This window comes from Ambystoma mexicanum, chromosome 1q (assembly GCF_040938575.1).
Source record: "Ambystoma mexicanum isolate Mex_15411 chromosome 1q, UKY_AmexF1_1, whole genome shotgun sequence".
Lineage (NCBI taxonomy): Eukaryota > Metazoa > Chordata > Amphibia > Caudata > Ambystomatidae > Ambystoma > Ambystoma mexicanum.
Genome location: NC_090922.1, coordinates 1,095,247,718 through 1,095,265,690, shown reverse-complemented (window position 1 = coordinate 1,095,265,690; position 17,973 = coordinate 1,095,247,718). Strand labels below are relative to the sequence as shown.

Below are 17,973 nucleotides of genomic sequence, written 5' to 3'. Positions count from 1 at the left end.
GATTCTAGGCAAAGAATTATTCTAGTCCAATGTTCTACTTCTACCTCCCTGCAGTCTGTCGTCCCACACGTGGTCCTTCCGCAGGTAGCCACCACCCGGATCAGAGTCAGGTAGCTTCTGCCTTTCCCTGGCCACATAAGAGAAGCTTCCGTCTGGGGGGCGCTGTTGTGCTCAGAGAAGATGGCCGCCTAAGTGAGAGCTCCGTGCTGGGAGGCGTTAAACTTGTGGAATCCTGCGTTGGTTCGTGTTTATCCGTCGAGGGGACATTAAAAGTTTGCATCCAAGTACTCGATCCATCCATTCATCACCCGATATTGGAGGCGTGAGCCTGCTCCGTTCTGGAGCTTTGGATGGCTGACGGTGGGCCGAGGGTCTGCAGCGGCCCGATCTGGCCGCCACTTCCAGGAGAGCGGGGATACGCGGCCTGTGGTGGGGGAGGGGCCCTCTGCCCGCTCATTTCAGATTCCCCGTGGCTGGTCACGCCTGAGCCTCTGCGGCTGGGGGCAGAGGAGCGCCTCCCTGGCGGGTCGCCACGGTCGCAGGTCAACGAATCCTGCCCTCCGGATCACGCAGCTCTTTGGAGCGCGGCGTGGACTGCTGCGACGCCTGACCTACCAGGGATAGAGCGAGTCGGCTCTGCCGCGTCGCTAGACAGAATGGTGCCGGCGTGGGGCATCAGCTGCGGCTCTCCCAACGTCTACACACCCGGTAGGGGGCCTCTCCTGCGGCCCAAACGAGTGGGATCTGGAGCCAACAGTGTGTCCTTGGGGCTGGGGGGCCTTGAGCTAACCACCTAGTCTAACGTCCCATCCTGTGTTGCCCCCCCCTTGGGGATGCTGCAAACCTCGCAGCGGCCTGTCCTGCCTCACTGGGGGACCCGTTACGCAGAGGGGGCTGTAGCCTTCCCTGGCCCCCCCGCAGTCAACATATCTACTGCGGCAGTGCGCCATAAGCCGTGCAAACCATTGACTCGAGCCATAGGGGGCATAACAGTACGGCCATCAATATCTTTATGCAACTAATAGTGGACATCCCAATACTTATGCTAACTGGGGGAATATAACCCACTCGAGCGGTCACAGATTTCTTACAAACCTCATTCCAACTTGAATTGCTGCATCAGTGAAGGAACCTATCCCTCAGCATTGGCCCAGATATAGGTGTCTCTGATAGGAGCTGCGATAGAGGGCTCTGGACCCCTAGGTGGTCTTCCGCCTTTGCTCAACTGCAGTTCTCCTGCCTTGCGGACCTCGACGGAGTGGCTACCTGGGTGCAGTGTGTGGGGTGGACTGGACAAGAAGCTTACAACTTAAACTACATACATTATCCACTCGCCCTGCGGCCCAGGAGACGCTCAATGGTCCGTCCTTTCTGCGCACACTGTGAACACCCGCTGACCAGCAACCCAGGATGCACTAACTAAACTTTAGCCAGCCTTTGTTGCCTTAACCATCCAGCGACCCCTCCCACCTTGACTACCTGACGCCCCATAGTTGCTCGGGAGTGCCTTCTCCGGCACATCCGAATCCACAAAGACTTTGGACCACAGAGTTCCCACGACTCGCTTCGGCTCTCGTGGTCCCGCACCCTAATTCTGAACATTGCTGGACTGGTTCTTCCTGGACATTCCCGTCTCTGGGCCCCCTGTGCACCTGCACACTTACCACATTATTCAGTGACTCGGACTGTCGACCGGGCCCGTCGCTGCTTATTCTCGGCTCCCACGCATTACTAAGGGGCCAAGGTCCTACAGGTCAAACAGGCCCGGTGTGGCCCCCTGCGGTCACCCTCGCACACCCTCTCGCCCATTACCTGCGGTCCTCCCTTTCTCTCGCACGCTCTCCTTATATACTGGTTTCCTGGGTCTGCACGCCTGCCCCCAATTGCCACCATGACTAAAGGCGCAGGGGGGGAAAAAAACAGAGCTCCATCAACATGGTTACTAAGACACCGTCTAAACATGCAGAGGAGGTGCCGGAGCCTGTACCCACCACCTTAACTCCTCCACACTCTATAGACTCACAGAAAAAGATGGAGTATATCTGCGAAGGGTTCACCACTCTGCATGCCAAGCAGGATGATATGAATGGCTCCATATCCTCGATCAAAGCACACATTGAGAAAACCGACAGCCGAGTAGATGAAATTGAGACGAGGGTTGGCGTCATGGAGGACGACTTGGGCACTCTCCGAGCAGAAGTCTCCTCATTGTCTAGACATGTGCTGGAGGTAGCCAAATAAAATGAGGACCTCAAATCGCGTTCCAGATGCAATAACCTCCACATAATTGGGGTCCCCGAGGACAGTATCAAGGAACCCATGGAAGACTATTTAGAGCGCACTCTACTCACTCTTCTCGGCTCACCTAGGCTCTCGCCACAGTACACAATAGAAAGAGTGCATCGAGTTTTATCAGCAAAACCCAGACACGGCGCGCCCCCGTTCCCCATCTTAGCCAGGGTTCTGAACTTTCGTGATCGAGATGCCCTCCTCAGGGCTGCGAGAGCCAAAGGGGAGCTTTTACTGGGGTCCTCTATTATCCACCTTTACCCCGATTTCTCAATGGCGGTTCAACAGGAACCCAAAACCTTCCTGGCAGTTAAGAAAAGACTGCGTGACCTGCAGGTCAAATACTCCATGCTATATCCTGCCAAGCTGCGAATTGAACACTCAAACCAGGTTTTCTTTTTCACGATCCCAGAAGAAGCCTCCAAATTCATAGACGAGCACTTCCCTGGTTAACTTCTCATTGCCACATCATTCTGTTGACATTTGTTACATGTTTGGACACCTATCGGGAGGGGCGTACCCCGACGCATGGGCGTAGGAGATCCATCCTGGTCAGTTTTGATCTCCCCATCATAAGATCCTATGTATTCTTCATGTTAACGGTTCCAATGCATCTTATCTATCCTTAATGTGCCCCCAGCCCGGAGCATCGCCACTAGGCCAGAACACAGGCCCAGAGGCGTTGATGGCTTTGGTTTGGATCTGGTTATTTGGTTACAGGGTTGTCATTCCTCTGATTGGGGGAGGGATGCGGGTGGGGGTGGGTTGAGACGGGTTTTATGTTAAGAAAGTCTTGATGTTCACAAAGAGGGCGGAGTCAAGAGAGGCGAGACAATGCCAGGTCGGTCATGGGCGTAGGACATGGGGGGGACAGGGGGAACAAATCACCCCCACAATTTTAAGTGGGGGGGATGTAATGTCATTTATCACCCCCACAATATGTGTTTAGTGTGTTGTGCAGGGATCTGTTTTTGTAGTGGGGGGGGGCTGCTTATATTATTATGGCCAGGTAGAACCATCATGGCAGTGACTGGCAAATGCCTTTCTCCTTCAGACAGAAAAGCGGAAATAAGAGGCCAATTCAAGACACGGAACAAATAGAAGTTAAGACAGACTGCAGCTGCCTTTGCTGTGTTAGGGCGAATATGTTGAGTGTTCAAGCAAGGAGGTATGTATTAAGCAAGTAAGCAGGGAGACAAGGGAGAGGCAAAGAAAGGCCAGAGGGGCTCTTTGAATAATGTAACAGGGCAGAGGACCCATGCTCTGCCATCCTACTAACATATGAGAGAATCAAATAGATCAGGCTTTGCAGCAAATGTTAACCGAGAAAGGAACAGAGTCCAGCTCTGCATTCAGAATAACAAAGGCAAAGAAAGGCTAGGCTCTGAAGCCAGCATGAGATGGAATAAGAGGGACCAGACTCATCATGAGAGGCTGGCCCGGCCCTCGCAGGGGCGCTAGAGGGGCAGCCCACATAGCGGGCTGACCCTCTGGCCACCCCCTGGGTCCACATCCACCCCACCTACTAGGCATCCCCGGGTACGACACATCCATCCGCGGACCTGGGGAGTGCTTATAAGGGGTGGGCTTGTGATCGCTCATCCTCCTTCTTTGCTGTACACCCCCCCACACCCACAGAGGACAGTCAAAGCAGCAACATCACACACCTGGTCCCTCTACTCCCATAACAGGGCTTACTCAGGAGGTACAAACAAGATTTCCTCCTCCTTTGAAACCCTCATCTTTCCATTCCAAGAGACACACACATCTCCTTGCCCCACACAAAAAAAGTAGCAACTTGCAGTTGGTAGAAAAGGCTTCAACTCCTTTATTTGGCAGGAGTCCACTTAGAGGTGATCTACCGCTTAACGAGCTGGCGTCCTAGCTGTGGCCCACTGGAAGTAATTGTTATTTCCTCTCTCTTAACATGAGCTCAGTCAGAAATCCAGAAATGCAACATACAAATACATGTTCTTTGCTGCTGAGTCCTTTATTTTTCTTCTGTTTTCTTTTCTTCTTTTCTCTTGTTTTATACAGTGATATTTGTAATTTAATACGTACTGCTATTTTAATTCTAATTTTGTGAAGTCAAGTTCTTTGACTAAAACACAATAAATAAAGCAAAGTCCCCAAGATGTCCCCTGTCCCCCCCACCCCCAGATTTTATGTGTCTCCTATGCCCCTGAGGTCGGTCACACTCTAAGAGGGGACTTGCTTGCCTATACTGGGCTCTAGGCCCTAGGTTGCTATCCCGCCGAAGTTCAAAGTCTATCCAGTGCTCCTACTCTAATGGGCGACGATAATGTAACACTCATGAGCTGGAATGTGTGGGGGCTGGGTAATTATAGGAAAATGCAGCAGCTACCATTACACTCTGAACGCCATGGGGTATAAATCCTACTTCTTCAAGAAACTCATGTATGTGCTGGACACTGAAAAATATGCCAAAGGGTGGGGTCTCCAAAGATATTGCACCAACTATTCTACCCAGAGTCGGTGGGTTATGACCCTGATCCATAGAAGCCTCAAATTTACTTGTCAATCCTCACAGACAGACCCACTAGGTAGATATGTACTGCTCCATGGTGTCCTACAAAATAAAGAGCTGGTGTTATTGAACATCTATGGTCCCTATGTGGATGACCCCAAATTTTACCTTCACTTAGCCTACGTCTTAGCCAGCTTCCCTATGGTACCAATACTGTGGGGGGGTGACTTCAACACAATACTAGACGTAGACATTGACAGATCGGGCTCCAGACCCCGCCAACTCTCTAGAGCAGCCTATACCATTCTGCCATCCCTTCCCCGGCTGGCTATTGTAGACCCATGGAGACTGTTATACCCCGAGTCCCAAACATACTCCTTTTATTCTTCAGTTCACGACTCACATTCTAGAATCCACAGGTGGCTGATATCAGACATACTGATAAGAAACGTCTCACAGCAGTCAATCCTACCTAGAACCCTTTCCGACCACTCCCCTGTAACCATCTCTCTTTGCTGGGGCCCAGACTATGAAAGAACTTGGGGTGGAAAATGAAACCACACTCCCTGCTCGACACAGCCTTTGCCTCAGAACTAGAGACTGTCATAGAAGACTTCTTCGAAATCAACACTAATTCGGTCTCTACACAATCCACCATGTGGGAGACATTTAAAGCCTACATCAGGGGTATCACCATCTCTAAGGAAAGCGGTATTCTGAGAGTGATCCGAGGAGACATCTGAAAAAGAGAGTCGGCTCTTACTTCCCTCGAGTCTCAATACGCTCTCCTTCAATCTCCCGAGATCCTAGCGTCCTTGGGTGCAGAACTAGATACGTTTCGACCTCATGCGGAACGTGAGGTGAAATTTCTCGACAACCCCCATCTCACAAGAAAATATGGGGAGGGCGAGGGACCAGGCCAAGTCTTAGCCAGACTCATCCGCCGAGAGTTTGGATCCCCCAACATCCCTGCTATTGAGAGAGCCGACGGCACCCTAGCCACACTCCCGCAGGATATCAACACCGAGTTTCTGGCTTTCTATAAAGCCCTTTATTCAGAAGATGAGGGTACCCCTACAGCCGAGATCAACACCTACCTAGACAGCCTTCCCCTCTCGGTCCTCTCTTATGAGACTAATAGCTCTCTCGAAAGGCCGTTCACTACTGAGGAACTCTCAGAGGCTATCGACTCGCTGTCATCTGCCAAGTCCCCAGGCTCGGACGGCCTCCCAGTAGAATTCTACAAACACTTTGAACCGCTCCTAATTCCTCACTTGATGGCTCTGTGGGACGAAGCCTGCGGAGTAGGCAGGCTCCATCCTTCTCTTCGGAAAGCTACAATAACGGTCCTTTTTAAGCCTGGCAAGCCCCCTACACAATGCAGCTCATACCGTCCCCTATCGCTAATCAACTGCAACGTAAAAATGTTTGCCAAATTGCTAGCTTCACGCTTAGCCCCCTTCATGCCACCTTATCAAGCAGGATTTATTCCAGGACGTTCCACCTCCCTGAACCTGAGGCGACTATTTAATATTATCAGTAGAATTAACCCGAACGTGCAAGCGATGGCTGCTAAACTGGACATGCAAAAAGCTTTCAACTCCATGTCATGGAAATACCTTTGGCGGGTCCTCGAAAAATGTAAATTCGGATCCAGGTTCCATTCTTGGGTTCGACTACTCTACTCCAATCCGGTGGCCAGAGTCCGCAATGAGGACAGATGCTCGTCGCTATTTCGAGTTGCCAGAGGCACAATGCAGGGCTGTCCCTTCTCTCCCTTAATCTTTGCTATAGCCATGGAACCGTTTGCTGATAGGATGCGCCAGTACGAACAGCAGGCCAAGCAGATATCATCTCCTTATATGCCCATGATGCCCTTCTCTATATCCGCTCCCCCTCTATCAACCTTGCTCCAATACTGACACATGTTGTCCACTTTGGGCGCATCTCTGGGCTCAAGGTAAACTATTTGGGATCCTAAAGATGGTCGTACTCCCCCAAATATTATATAAGTTCATCAACCTACCCCTATGGCCAGGAGACAGCATGTTTCAAGCGTTTTCTGTGGCATTCTGGGGCAGTTCGACTAAAACTTGCGACATTTACCATCCCCATGGAGAGTGGCGGATTCAACACCCCAGATTTTCTCCAATACTGGTTGGTAGCGCAGGCTCAGTTTGCCTCGTACTGGTTTAACACACAGGACTCCCCCTCCCACATTTTAGACTTTAGAGGATGGCAGTCAGTGACCGAGATGTCCACTCCTCGATTCTCTCTCCTCTGCCGATCATGTTAGAGTCGCTGGATCCTGTTGTAAACACATCTCCTGCCCTCTCTAAAATCCTGAAACTATCAGATATGCCCCATCTATTCCACAGAGATTTACCACTATGGAACTTCCTCCCAGGGGTCCCATACATACTTCGGAGGGCCGAAACAGGCTGAGACATCTTCAAGAATGGTAATTTCATTGTGTGGCAGATCTTCCACCCACCCTTAGACAGAAACCGTCCGTGTGGCTCCAATACTCGTCCGTCCGAAAAGTTCTTAAAATCAGATACCCTGATTTCCCCACGATACCTCCCGACGACCTAGTTGTCGCAGAGTTATGCAGCTTCTATTCCTTTAGGGGAAAGGTATCCAGACTATACGCCCTGTTGCAAACCAGAACGACCCCCTCCTTTGATAAATCGAAACACAAATGGGCAGAGGACTTGGAGGTGGAAATGTCTGATGAACGCTGGAAACTCATGTGCGCACGCACTAATAATGTGTCCTTTAACCGCCGATTCAAAATGATCCAGTTCAAGGTCCTGCACTGGTACCATTTCACTCCAATTCGGTTACACCACTTGTCAAAGAACTACTCCCCCAGATACCCCAGGTGCGGAACTGACAGCGCCACATACACACACATGATCTGGTCCTGTCCTAAACTGGCGCAGTACTGGGAGGAGGTATGTGCTACCATGGCTGCTATTCTGGACTGTACAATCGCCCCGTCCCCATTATTATGCCTCTTTCATGACTTCCCTGATCTGGGTCGCGACTCCAAAAAGCTGGCTGGCCTCTGCATGCTACTTGCTGTCCGCTGCATTTTACAATGCTGGCTCCGCCCTGGTGCAACCTCACACACGCAATGGCTTAGGGCGGTAACCTGGGCATCAGACACAGAAGAGGCCTGGTCTAACCAACAACCGACGCATTCTAGGCCCAGGAACATCTGACTGAAGTTTCGCAGATACAGACTCTGACGTTGCATCCCTTGCTTCCTCTTCTCCCACTTCCACCACGGCTTGAAACTCTTGATTGCCCAGATCTCTCCTGTCTTGCTGTACCCCTCACGCTTATAACTGTAGAGCCAAGTACAATGTTGTGACCTAACTGTATGAAGTGCAGTTCTCAATGCTTGCCCCAGTTGGGCCTATGCCTGTACTCTTCTGTGTTATCAAGCAGAATAAATAATGGTTTTAAAAAAAAGAGAAGCTTCCCTCCAGAGAAGCAGCGACGACATCCCGAGATTCATCACACCACCCAGTTCCTCGTTGAGGGTCGTTTTAGGAATAAACATTCCGTTTTTTCATAGCTGCCCAACTTTTGTCAGACCGCTTTCATAAGGAGATTGTAATCGGCGTGGTTCATGAATTTTCTGTCTAATCGAGGGTGGGTGGGGGGGGGGGGGGCGTCAATTGGCTATCTCCTTTCGCATCCTACTTTTTCACCTATGGGCACACAGCATGGCCAGTACTGGATGTTTTCTAACTCTGCCTGAGAGTAGTTTATGGGGTACCCATAACCATTCTCCAATAGTAACCCGGAATCAGCAAATCATGTTCTACTTCAACCCACTGTTTATCTTTCTTGACATTTTTCCGTCTTCTCTAGGAAAGTCAAATCTGGGTGTTCGTGCATTTGTGCATTTGCTGCTTAAAAATCAGGCTTGTTTCCTATTCCTTCTCCCAGGTTCTACCCTCTGTCCCAATTAAACGCTTCTTGGTGTCTTGCTTTATGCTATAACCTAGACCTTTTTTCCCTTCCTGGACACTTGACACCAGATTGTGTCATTGCTGTTGGGGTGTTGCTGATTTGTGCTCTATAGTACCTCCCTCTCCCCATTCCTTCTTTTCTCACTCCCTTTAAATGGTGCTCTCTATCTTCTCAAACTGCTTCTCTATCATCTATCCTATCCTTCTGACGAAGTCTGGAAGGAAAAAGTTCAAGGACACCCTGGTCTCAAACCCTGGCCTTCCCATCAGCGACACCTATGTCAGTGCTTCCTCCAGGCACACTTCCACCGACACCCTGTTTGTCGTTCCTTCTCCCGGCCTATGGACCCTTCATATGGTTGCAGTTCTCTCCCCTTCTTCCTCCTCTACCATTAATGGTGGAACCCGGTGGGAGGTCCTCTTGGCCTCCCTGTCCTCCAGAGTCATCATTAATGTCTATCTAAATGGCACTGTCATGGCCCAGGGCCCTCAGCCCAGTCTTCTACCATTTGATAGGTTCCTCCATCGCCTCATCAACTTCCTTCCTTCTCCTGCTACTCCCTCTGCCACGTCTCTGGCCCCTCGGCCACCTCCACCCTCCACCTTTCTGGCTCCCTTGCCATCTACCTCCTCTCTGGCTCCTCTGCCATCTCCTCCTTCCACCTCTCTGGTTCCTCTATCACCTCCATTGGGTACTCCCCTCTCCTGTACCCCTCCAAAAAGTGGCAACCTGCTCCACATAGCTACTCTCAACTCTGCTGACATCTGCCACCTCCTTGAACTCCTGGACCTGGATGTTCTTGATCTTACTGAGACATGGCTCAAGGCCAGCTCTATCATGAGTTTTGACATTCTCCTACCCGAGGGCATACAAGATCCTCTCTGAGCCCAGGCCTAACAGGCACAGAAATGGAGTGAATCCCTGCTTCTTTTTTTAATTGGTTTCTAAAAACCTTTAAAAAGGAAACAGTGTTACAAGGCATAACAGAACAACACAGATGCTCCACATTGTCATCATCAGGAGGCAGAGTTTTCGCCATGGGCGGTGGTTGTCCTGGCAAAAACTGACAAGTCCTAAAATGCGACCTTTGGTGGCTCTCAGGAAAAGGAGTCCAGATTGGCTAGACAGGTTTTTAAGTCTTTCAGAAATGTTACAAGCCCATCCGTGAGTTTTCGGTCTAACCCGAGTTTCCACCAATCATCGGCACAGTAAGTATGTGGCACCAAAAGAATTGGGGTAAGTAGGCGTGTTCGTAAATTCCAGAGCTTTGGACAGAACAGAGTCAGATGTTTGAGAGACTCTGGTGATTGGTCACAAAGGCGGCAGATTATGTTTACGTTTTTGCTTTTATTGCAGGTTCTAGTACGATCTTTAGTGGGGAAGAGATTGAGGCTGAATTGTATAAGAAGCAGTCTCGAACCTTGGTCTGGCGATTGGAGCATGTATGACGGCAGATGGTCGTAAGGTCTTGCTTCAGGAGGGACGTCTCTCATTTGACGAGAACTAAGTCGGTCAGCGCAAGTTTGTTGCCAATCTGCTCTCCATAGCTTTTGCTTAGCTTTCTCGGGATTGTTCAACAAGGTGGTAAACTGGATGTCATTCACCACTAGTACTTCTAGACATAGTCTGCCCCACATGGAAAGTATTATGTAGTCCAAGTCGTCCTTCAGATTGTGTAGAATATTTAACTGTGGTACCGGAGTTGTTAGGATAGTCTTCCTGTAAATATTTAGTAAATTCCAGCACACTCTGGCATGGATGGATATCAGGCCCAGTTCGTACCTTAAGTTAGGAGTAAGACAACCTTTGGGAAGATGCAGAGCTCTGGTCCAGAAGCTGTTCTCCAAGGTGCTCCATAGATCATGTGAATCGCCAAACACATTTTCTGCTCCATAAATAAGAGCCGGCACGGCTTTTTGGCAGTAGAAAGCCAGCATTGGCTCTATGGAGAATTTTCCGAATGTTTTATTGATAATCGCAGCTTGACAGGCTAGTTGTCGACATTTGCTTTTTGTTGCTGCAACCCGGGTCCGTCATTTATGTTGGAGCTTAACAGCGTGCCCATGTATTTGATGTTAAGAGATGTTCTTAGCATTGTTTTTTCAAGATGCCAAGCCTGTTTGATGAGTTCATGTTTTTGAGTTGTCAAGTTGCGAAAAATCAGTATTTCGCATTGCTGTTTATTAATGCAGAGACCGTTCTTGGTGACGTATGTTTCAAAGGCATCAAGCTTGCGTTGTAGCCCGATGGACGTAGCGTCTAAAATAATCAGATCGTCCGCTTAGATAAGCCAGCCAACATACGACCCATGCATCATGGGAGGAAAAGCGGCCACTTCATTGAGTGTTACTCCAATATCCGAGATAAAAAGATTGAAGATGATGGCCGCCAAGGGACAACCTTGTTTCATAACCTTGAAGGTATTTATTGCTGTCCAGTCTAATTTTAGCGTTCATGTTTCAATGAAGTTCCTTGATGGCTTCGAGAAGGCTTGGTGGACATTTCCACGCTTTCAGTTTATGCCACAGAATTTCGCAATCTACGCTGTCAAAGGCGTGGGAGAAGTCTATTGCTGTCAAGTAGGTTTTGGTGTTAGTTCTGATGGATTCCATTTTCATTAAATTCACCAAAAGGGTGTTGAGACCATATCCCACGCCTTTCACGAAGCCTGCTTGCCGAGGGTCTATGGGATTGTATTCAACTGACCAACCCAGCAGCTGTGTTGTAATTGGCTTGCGTAGATTTTTCCCCAAGACATCGAGGAGGGCAATGGGTCGATAATCCTTCGGGTTGGACCGATTGCCTTTTTTAAAAATCGGGCCAATGATGGCGCTTTTCCACGACGTCGGCGTGGCATATTTGGTTGTTATTCTTGTAAATAGCGTGAGACAGAAGTCTGCCCACGCATCGGGATTTAACTTGATGGTGTAGTTTGTGAGCCCGTCGGGTCCCAGGGCTCTCGATGGATGGGATTTATTGATAGAACTCAGGATGTCAGCTTTGTCGAATTTTAGGTCCCAAGAGTCCATGTTTGAGTTAGTTTGGTGGGTGTCAGCTTTGTTTTTGCTGAACATTTCCGTGTAGTATTTCACCCATGTTTCTTCGGAAATGGTTGGGACTTGAAGTCCTGAGGTGCTGATGTTTTGTTAATGAGGCTCCAAAACTCAGAAGAGTTTTTATTTTTAAGTTTCATCAGCATGTCCTCCAAATCTTTCTGCAGTAGAACCGAGTTGTGTGCCTTACTCCAGTTTTTGTATGTCTACATTGCGATTTTCTTCTTTGCGAGACAAAGGCCAAGATCGTCGCAAGGTAGCTTCCTTATCTTGCAGCGCAGCAAGCGTTTGCGCTGTAACACTTGAATGTCGAATTTGTGTTTATGACTAAACTTCGGCTGTTTAAGGCCTTGTTTATGTTCAGAGGATTGGGCCAGAAGGTGTTGGTATTCGATCGTGTCAGGTTCTAAATTTAAGCTAGTAACAATCTTGTTGACATCAGTGTTTTTGAGATTGAGTCTTATCCGACCAGAGCGAAAGGAGATGGAATGTGGCCAGGTTGGCAGGGTTGCGGTACGTTGAGTGGTAAATACCATCTTCAGCATATCGTGATCACTATGGGTCATGTTTGTAACCTCTAAGCGACTTGCTTTCGTTTGAAATGATTCTGACACGAAGATGTAGTCGAGTGTGGAACATTGCTGGTCACGTCTCCACGTGGGGTTAGCTGGAATGTCACCCGGCAAGTTCCCATTTAAGAGAGCCATCTTACGAGAGTCCATTTCGTAGCACCATGATCGGGCCGCTTGATTATTTACTTTTCCCCTTTGTAGTTTAGTTGTTTGACTGGTCTCCTGACTAAGACAGTCGATATTTAGGCCTCTGTAGACTATTATTTTTGCGGCGCTGGTGTCCTCGAGTAGTGTGTCTATTATAGTGGTCACCTGGTCTAAGATAGGAGCGATTCCTGTGGCAAAATGGTTCCAGTATAGGTTGATGTGTAGGAACTCTGGTTCGTGAGAGCCAGTAGACGTCACTTTGGCGGTCTGGATAAAAGGTGAGATGTTTTTGGATTTCACAATTCTAGGTCCGGATGATTTTTTTACAGCAATTAGAAGCCCAGCCATTGGTCTTCCCTTAAGCGGTTTAGATGCTGGATTTAGGGCTAGCTCAAAATGTGATAGAAGAGGACATTCCGTTAGCCATGTTTCTTGTAAACATGCTAAAGTCGAGATCGAGCATCCATGGAGTGTGAAACAGATGTGAAAAGTCTCTGGGGATCCTACAGTCATGAGCGAATTATCATGGGATTCCTGGCGTTACTTGCTTTGCTTCGTGTTTAGGGTGGATGCGAGCCACTCCCATTTTACGAAGTCAGGGGCATGTTGAGAGGGCCCCATGATGTTAGTTAATCCCTGCTTCTCTCATCCCCACTCAGACCTATTCCTCCTTTGAATGACCATGGTCACCATCTACAGGCTACCTGGTCAGGTCACCCTCCTCTTCTCTGAAAGGGCTAACCTCATCTCCTCTCTCCTTTTCTCTACCTCTCAGCTAGTCCTCCTCTGGGATATCAACATGGACTCCCCAGAACCCTCCTCTGGGTTTTTCTGCAAACCATGCGACTCCCTTTCCCTCTCCATTCTACCCTCTGGTCTGACACACTCTGGAAGTTCTCATCTCTTCAGACATTCCCCTCTCGAATCCTTGCACTACTCCACTCTCCTGGACTGACCACTTTCTTTTTTCTTCTCACTTGAAGCTTCCAATCCATTTGGCAAAGTCTCACCCAGCATTGCCACCTTCCTTCGCGGTCTTTCGACCTACGTAGCGAGTGTCGGTGGCTGCTGTTAGGAAAAGATTCCTTTTTATGTGTAATTTTCCCTCCATTTGTGTACCCCCAAACTTTTGCTGATGTTAAACACCATAGTCTGACTTTACCAGAGGAGCTCAGCCTTCTGCTGCACTCCTCTAAGCTTTTTGCTCACTTTTTATGGGGAAACTGACATGCCCTTAAGACAGTCAGTACTGGGAGACTTTGTTTCCCTTAGTCCTTTCCAATGTTGCAACTTTTCTGCAACATGTAACAAGTGTACAATGTAACTTCCAGTACAGTACACTTGGGTTTATTAGTCATTTCCAAAGGCCATAGATACTCTCGAAGGATATTTTAGGAGAAGTGCAGATGTGCCTTAGACAGGGCTCGTGGCAGCTTATCATTTCGTATATTTCTTTTTTTTTCCAAATTCAGTTTTATTAGCATCAACACATTACAACTTTATGCAGGAAGCCTACAAATATCGTTCCATAACAGATACCAACCAGGTTTTACTTTTTTATCACCCCACCCAACATGCAGTGAACAAACCCTTCCTATCCCCAACAGTGTTCCGGCTCCATCAGGGTAGTCTCTCTTTCAAACCCTCCGGGGGCCCCATTTCCATCTCTACAGATATAGCCTGAGGTTTGAGGGCCAGGGCAGGAGCACCCCGTTCTTCTCCATGGGTCCACTATTTTCCACCTTTCCGCTCATGTTTTCCCTCACTTACTGTCCTCTCACTGGGACAACGCCCTGTTCCATCACCATTCAACCCAGCCCGCCCCCGTTCCACCTACCTCTTCTGTCTCCTGGAAATGTTCTGGGTCGAATTACTCCAAGAATGGAGCCCATTCGATTTCCCTGGTTGGCGATCTCGTTAGTTCCGCCATCCTGTAGAGGTCCAGAGCCTTTGCCGCCCACTCCTCCTTACTTGGGAGAGTGTCTCTTTTCCAACCACCCGCCAGGCATGCCCTCGCTGCCAATAGGAGGTAGTGCAGCATATGTGGCAATTACCCCCAGTTGCCCTCTGTGGTTTCAATTCCGAACACCACCAGCAGTGGGTCCATCCCTCTCTCCACCCCGTCCAGATCCCTTATCCACCCCAACACTTCCTTCCAATATCGTTGCACCTTTGCAGAGTCCCACCACACATGACAATAATCTGCTATGCAACCACATTTCCTCCAGCAGTGGGGATCTGTCCCCGGGTACATTTCTCCCAGCCTCACCGGGTCCCACTGCCACCCTGTACAGCAGCTTAAGCCTGTGTAGCTTATACTGGCAGGCGACCGATGTTCAATGCGCATTTAGGCAGAGCCTCCTCCATAAATCCAGATCCATCTCCTTTCCCATGTCCTTTTCCCATCTCCCCCTGTCCGTGGATACGTCATCCCCCTAGCCTCCAGTAATGCCTGGTACAGCCACGAGATAAGACCCTTAGTACCCTTCGCCATGTCTAGTATTCGTTCCGTGTGCGTCAGGTCCCTCTGCAGTTCCTCCTTCCATCTTTCAGATTTTAGAGCCCCCTTCAGTTGTAAATATTTAAAGGCAGATATATTTCTCATCCCCAACAGGTTTCCAGATCTGCACCTTCTTAAGAACCTGCCCCACTCTCTCTAAGCCTGCTTCAAACCAGTCTTGGAAGCTACCGTTTTCTGGTACAGCATCCTGTATGGGTGGAACACATATGTGGCTCAATGGGGAGGGACATGTCGTGACTCCTTCCATCTCCTTTCTATCCCTCCACAACATCAGTAACGGGCCTAGTATTTTATGCAAGTAGATTCCCTTCGGCATTGTCTTCTTCGGGGCCCATAGCCACTCCCCCAGAGTAACCGGGCGGAATCTGTGATTTTCTATCCCTACCCAATGTTTATCTTTTCCCCCCACGTAGGTGGGAGACCAGGGCCCTAAACTGGGCTGCCCTGTAATATGTTCCGGAAATGAGAAGTCCCACCCCTCCCTTTTCCTTCGGCTGGATCAATAATTTGTAGGATACCCTCTGCCGTCCCCCCTGCCACAGAAATCAAAGTGTTTTTTTCTTTAATTCCCCAAAATGTATCCCCGGTATATCTATCAGGAGCGCTTGATACAAATATAATATCTGATGAAGAATCACCATTTTAAGCGCGTTTAGCTGCCCCAGCCAAGACATTGTAAGTTTCTCCCATTTCTCCATTTCACCTTAATCTATTCAAGAGTGGAGTTGCATTCATAAATCCTTTCCAACCTCCTCGGTATGCGCACCCCTAGGTACCTATACAGTCCCTTTCAATTGGTATCCCCAAAGCTGACCATCTGAGCAGTTGTTCTGGCGTGCCCTCACCCAAGGGAAGGAGAGTCGACTTATCAATGTTTATCTTAAAGCCTGACACTTTTCCGTAGTCCATTATAACCCAAAGCATTCTTTGTAATGAGCCTCCTAGGTACATGAGGATGTCATCTGCATACATGCTAACTTTGTGCATCTGCTGCCCCACCTCGATTCCCTCTATCCCGCCATCTCTTATCTTCTCTCCCAAGGGTTCCATAGCCAGGGCAAACAAGAGAGGCGAGAGGGGGCAGCCCTGCCTGGTGCCCCTCGTCAGGTAGAATTTGCGCGATGTGACTCCGTTGACCATTACCCTGGCTGTCAGATCTGTATAAACTGCTTTAATTGCTCTCCCACAACAATTGTCCGCACCACCCCGAAGACAAAGTCCCATTCCACCCTGTCAAATGCCTTTTTGGCATCCAAACTGAGGAGTGCTTGCTCTCCTGGGTGCTCCCCCACGTGCTCAATTAGATCTATAGACTTCCTAATTGGGTCTGGCCCTTAACTTCCCGCTATGAACCCCATTTGGTCAGGGTGTATGAGGCGCGGTAATTTCTCTTCAAATCTCGTCGCCAGAATGCGGGTAAGAATCATTTTCTCCACGTTCAGGAGGGAGATTGGACGATAAGAGGAACTCTGGGACGGGTCCCAACTTTCTTTAGGGATGACCGAGATCAGGGCCTTACTAAACGAAGCCGGAGCATTTCCGGTCTCCAATATGTAATTATATAGTTTTGCCAGGTGTTGCGACAGGGTACCTGAATATTTCTTGTAGAACCCTATTGTATACCCATCCTCACCCAGGGACTTCCCACTCGGAAGGCGGGATATCTCATTCTGGACTTCCTCCTCTGTAATAGGGCTATCTAGATGTTCTATCTCTGGGTGCGCGAGCCTTTTCATACGTGTTAGTGTGTCTTCTTTTCCCCGGTTCTCGCTCGTTTCCCACCCTCCTGAAGGTGCTTGGTCCACTCTGTCGCATAATCTGTTCACAGAGCTCACCTGGCCACGAGAGGAATGGTTTCCTCGTTGGAGCCAACCAAGAGAGGCCCCCACACGCTTCCGGATGCTCTTCAGGCAGTTTCTTGTGTTCCTTACCCCCAGTCCTGCGCTCCGCCTGGGGCTCAGGGCTCCCAGGGGAGTTGCTCCGCTTCCTCTTTATTCCTTTTCATGGCACTCTGTCATCCAGGCCCTCAGCGGCACCTTCACTGCCGTTTGCTGTCCCCACACTGTGTGTTACGGGCAGCGGGTGGACCGCTTCAGTTTATCTCCGCCACTGTCCCTTCGGTACGCTAGAGGTGCCGCTTGAGTCTGTGGGTCTTTCCCTTGGGCCCCCCCCCCCCGACATGCCATCTATGCACTTGCGGCCAGAGAGAGACCGCCACCCCTCTCGGGGCAACCAGTGTCTGGGGCGCAGTCCCTCTCACAGGATTGCAATACCTGCCCTAGCTTCGGCTGGGCACAGGTGGTGGGTGGTCCCCACCAACACGCTGAACGCCCCCTTCGGGTCTCGCACTTGTCCCTGTCCCTGTTGCCACTAGTCTCCTCTGCTCCTGTGGCACCAACTCAGTCCAGGGCACTTCTCTGACCCGCCGCCTCTGGGGGCTCCTCCTTAGCTCTATCTTCACCACGGTTAATGCGCCACGGATCAGCTCTGGCAGACGGCCGTGTGTCGGCCGGCCTCTCAGTGCTCTTCCCACCTGTTGCCCTCGGATGGGGCGCTTGGCCAGTTTGCTGAGGTCTCCAGGCAGGTGATCTCCATCCACGGCTCCGTCTGGGGACCTCCCTCGTCTCCTCCAGAGGGAGCCTTGCTGCTCTTCGCTTTGTCTCGCCTTGAGACGGCCGGTGTGCTCCGGGGTACCTGCAACCCCAGGAGCGGTCTCAGCGCCACCTCCAACCTCGAGGAGGCCCCTTCCTCATGGATGCCCTTTAAGTGGGCCGTTGGTGTTCCCTTCGCTCCTGCCGGTGCCCCTGCCAGTCGCAAATAGAGCGGTTGTCCCAGCTCAGATATCATGCGGTTGCGAATGCTGAATCCCCTCTCTTAAATGCTGGAGGGAACAGGAGCCGCTGTTCAGGCAGCCAT

General features: G+C 49.8%; 1 protein-coding gene across 3 annotated transcripts in view; it reads right to left on the bottom strand.

Moving 5' to 3' along the window:
* BTBD8 (BTB domain containing 8) overlaps positions 1-17,973 on the bottom strand; it is a 2,362,893-nt gene that overhangs the window by 2,232,656 nt on the left and 112,264 nt on the right. The window lies entirely within an intron of this gene.